The sequence below is a fragment of the Panthera tigris genome, chromosome B2, assembly GCF_018350195.1.
Source record: "Panthera tigris isolate Pti1 chromosome B2, P.tigris_Pti1_mat1.1, whole genome shotgun sequence".
Lineage (NCBI taxonomy): Eukaryota > Metazoa > Chordata > Mammalia > Carnivora > Felidae > Panthera > Panthera tigris.
The window spans coordinates 36,115,852-36,120,166 of NC_056664.1; the positions used below are offsets into that span (position 1 = coordinate 36,115,852).

General features: G+C 47.0%; 1 long non-coding RNA gene across 1 annotated transcript; it reads left to right on the forward strand.

Moving 5' to 3' along the window:
• The first annotated feature begins 1,129 nt into the window (after window positions 1-1,129).
• Window positions 1,130-4,315, forward strand: LOC122238375. Its single transcript, XR_006217283.1, has 2 exons — window positions 1,130-1,461; window positions 4,119-4,315. It is a non-coding gene; the product is annotated as an uncharacterized LOC122238375 (long non-coding RNA).

A 4,315-nucleotide genomic window follows, 5' to 3' on the forward strand; every position in this document is an offset into this window, starting at 1 on the left:
CCTTTCCTTCTTACTGAAATTCCAAAGGTATCTGGACTTCCCTTTCTCCCTGGCCCAGCCCCTCCTGCTGTCCATTCAACAGCAGAGTGCCCAGGGACGGTCACATTCTGGAGCGCAGACAGAGAAGGAATGAGGAAGCCCAGGAGAAGATTCCTGCCTGGTGCAGCGGAGGAGGAGGGAGGTTGTTTTCCTCTTCCCGCACCTTAGGAAGCTTGTGCCAAAAAATAAATGTGGATTGAGAGTAACCCCAATCTCGGTTGGGTCAGAGCAATCAAAATGTAATTGGGTTTGTGAATAACTAATGTTTACACTGATGTTGTCCTAATAGGACGATGAGACCTGGAGATGTGACTGCTGCCTCTGCTTAGGGAGAAACTTGGGTTTTCACAGAAACTGGGTCAGGCAGCAGGATGGAGAGAGGGAAGCCACTGTCCTGGGCTAGGTGTCCAGGATGGGAGGTCCAGGAGATGCTCTGGACAGACACAAGGAGCCTGCCATTTTGGGAATTGGCCATTTCTTTCTTTCTTTCCTTCCTTCCTTCCTTCCTTCCTTCCTTCCTTCCTTCCTTCCTTCCTTCCTAGTTTATTTATTATTTGGGGGGGGGGGCAGAGAGAGGGAGAGAGAATCCCAAGCAGGCTCCATGGTGTCAGCGCAGAGCCCAAAGCAGGTCTCAATCTCATGAACCACAAGATCATGACCTGAGCTGAGATCAAGAGTTGGATGCCCAACCGACTGAGCCACCCAGGTGCCCCGGGAAGTGGCAGTTTCTAAGAAAACAGTTTCATCCTGTAATAATGATAATTATGATAGTTATTTAATGTGCCATGTATTGATCACCTACAGTGGTCCAGACACTTTGTTATCCCTACGGTATCCCTACAATTATTCCCTACAGTGAGGTGAATTTTACTATCCTCTCTTTACAGATAAGGCTATTGAGGCACAGGAAAGCATCTTACTGGCTCTGGGCCTCTCATCTGTTGACCTTGAACAGACGAGTTCAAGGTCAAGTCTGTCTAGAGCTAAGCTTTTTTCATGACCCCATTCCATCTCCATATAACCAGGAAAGCCAGACAAGAAGGACTACTTCTTCCAGGAGCCATGAAGGTCAGGAGCAGAGGTAGAAACAGCCATAAAACTCTGATTACCTTGTTTCTCTGAGCCAAGCTAGGGTGGGTAATGAAGCCAGGCTGATAATTATCTTCCTGTTGGTGATAATGGCAGTGATCCTGGTGATAGTGACATCATCTCCATCTGTGGCAGCTCAAGGTGGTGTCACCGGAGATGATGTTAGTCTTACTGGTGGTGGCAGTGCCTGGGGTGGTGGGAGGGATGATACCATGAGTGGGGGTTGGGGTGCTTAGTGGTCTGGTTAGTGCCAGCTTAGCTGTGGCAGTTAATGATGTTCGTCACTGTGGTCCTGGAGACGCTGCTGGAGACCTTCTGGGAAGCTGGACTCAGGTTGGCTTTGGTGCCCCACCCCCCACCAGGAGAGCCCCTCAAGCCCCTCCCCCCCTCAGTGAAGGGGACAGGGCTCAGGGCCTCCTGTAGAACTGGCTTTATTGCATTCCCTGTTCTGGACAGTGTAAGCACTGTCCCTGCCTTTCCAGAGGGACAAATGTGATAAATAACCAGGGAGGACAAGAGGGAGGAGGCAGCCCAGCCACCAGAAGTCATAAGTCTCTGTCCAGTCGTGTGGCAGGCTCATTACAGAAAGCTCTGACGCTCTCTCTGCTGCCTGGCCTGGGGCTCAGGAGAGCACCCACTGCAGACTCCCAGTCCCGATGGCTCTGCAGCACAGTGCACCTGAACTTCACAGAGCCTCACTCTCCTCTCCCTGCACACCAGACCTGGCAGGCCCAACCTGCCCCGTGGCTGCATCCAGAGGCTCAGGCCTATCTTCCCCCAACCCCAAAAATCCAGGGAAGCATTTGAGGGTTTTCCAAATATCTTTGGAAATAGGACAGACAAATATGAGCTGGATGGCAGTACAGTTAGATGCACTAGATTAACAACATACCCACAGAAGCCGGGGTTCAAATCCCAGCACTGGTACTTACAGAGCACATGACTTTGGCAATTCTCTTACCCTCTCCTCACCTATAAAATGGAAATGATAACACACACCTTGTTTCTTTAGGAGGACTATGTGAGAGGACATACGTAAACTCCTGATTATAACAGGAGTGCTTTCTATGAGCCTGGTACTGGTCTTTACATAAATTATCTCATTTAGTTCACACGTTGACGCTGTGTGGTTAGGTACTAGCCTATCCCTCTTTTATCGATAAGGAAACTGGAGCATAAAGATGCTAATTAACTTGCTTAATGACACATTGCTAAGTGAGTGATGGAACTGGCATTTGAACTTGAGTAATTTGACATCAGAGCCTCTTTACCACCAGACTGCCAGATTAGTATACAGCAGGCACTCAACAATGCATATTTATTGAGCAGCTACTATATTAAGGCAGACTCATGGAGTCCTCCCAACTCCAAGACATACATGATGTTTGCATGGAATATTACATTTGATAAACTGCTTTCTCACTTAACCTCAGAAAACCCTGTGAAATAGGTATTGTCTGTACTTCCTTGAGGAGAGAAGAGATCCCCCAAAAGACTAAGTGGCTTAGCTGAGATAACACCTTCAGAAGTGGTGGGGCCAGTGCCCATGTTCAGGGTTTCTGATAAGGACCCTCAAAGTCCCCCAACCAAGGCTTTGGGGCTGCCCCTTCTGCCCTCTTCCCTTCCACATGTGGCTTCCGGACTCTCTCATCTTCCACACAACCTTGCCTCACCACTTTCCAAGAGCAACATAGCAACCTGATTACGGAACACTGACAACTGGAGCTACCAGCCCCTCGGTGGTGCGGCTATGACGTCACCCCTCGGTGGCGTGGCTCTGATATCACCTAAAGGGATAGCCGTTCTCTTCCAGTTGTCTCTGAGCATCAGATACACTCATCTGCAAAAGAATAATTGGCTGAAGTTAAGAGCAGAGTCGGTGCACATCCAGAATATAAAAAAGAAACTACAAGGATGCCTGGGTGACTCAGTCAGTTGAGCAGCTGACCTTTGGTTTCGGCTCAGGTCAAGATCCCAGGGTCATGGAATTAAGCCCTGCTGAGTGTGGAGTCTGCTTGAGATTCTCTCCCTCTCTCCCTCTGCCCCTCTCCCCAGCTTGTTCGCACTCTCTCTCAAAATTAAAAAATTAAAAAGAAACTACTACAAATCAATAAGAAAAAGGCAGACAGCCCAATAGAAAAATGAGCAAAATATTTATACAGACATTTCACAAAAGAGGCCATACACATGGCCAATAAGCACAAGAAAAGGTGTTCCACATCATTAGGCATCAGGGAAATGCAAATTCAATGAGATACCACCACATCCCACCCACAGACGGGATAAAATTAAAAAGATCGACAAACCAAATGTTGGTGAGAATGTTCATATGTTTCTGGTGGGAGTATGAAATCATACAACGACTTTCCCAAACTGTTTGGCAAAAATCTATAAAATGTATACATCATGACCCAGAGATTCCGCTCCTAGGGATAGACTCAAACTACAAGTACATCTGTGCACTAGATGATAAATAACAGAATGTTCATAGCAGCGCTACTCATAACTGCCTCAACTGGAGGCAACTCCAATCATCAGCAGTAGAAAGGATAAATAAATCGTGCTGTTTTTGTGTAATGGAATATTACGTATCCATGAGAATGAGCACACACAACTATATACAATATGGGTGAGCCTCACAGATAGTGTGGGGCAAAAGAAACCAGATACAAAAGCATACATCCTCTATGATTCATTTACACTAAATTCAAAACTGGGAGGAGCTAATCTATGGTGTGAGAAGTCACAAGGGGGTTACTCTTGGCAGGTAGCAGTGACCAGAAGGAGAACTTAGGGGGCTTGGGGGTTGGGGGGCAGGGTTGTTCCATTTCTTTAACCGAGAGCTGTACATTTGTGATTTAGCACTGTTTCTGAATGCACGCTTCAGTAAAAAGTTTTTTGTTGTTGTTGTTTTTCTTTCTTTCTTTTTTCTTTCTTACAGTGTGGTGTCTGTGGCTGGAGAACAGAATTCGCTCTTCTTTTTTTGACAGGGTTGCCAGACTGATGGCAAGAAAACTGTGTCAGACATAGTGCGTCTGGACTTCACTGAGGAATGTGACAAGGCATCTTATGTCCTTGTGAACAAGATGGACAAATGTGGCTGGGTGACCGTGTAATTAAGTGGATTGAACCACTGTCCCCAAAGGGTGCTGATTAAGGAATAAATGTCCACCTGGAGGGAAACTCC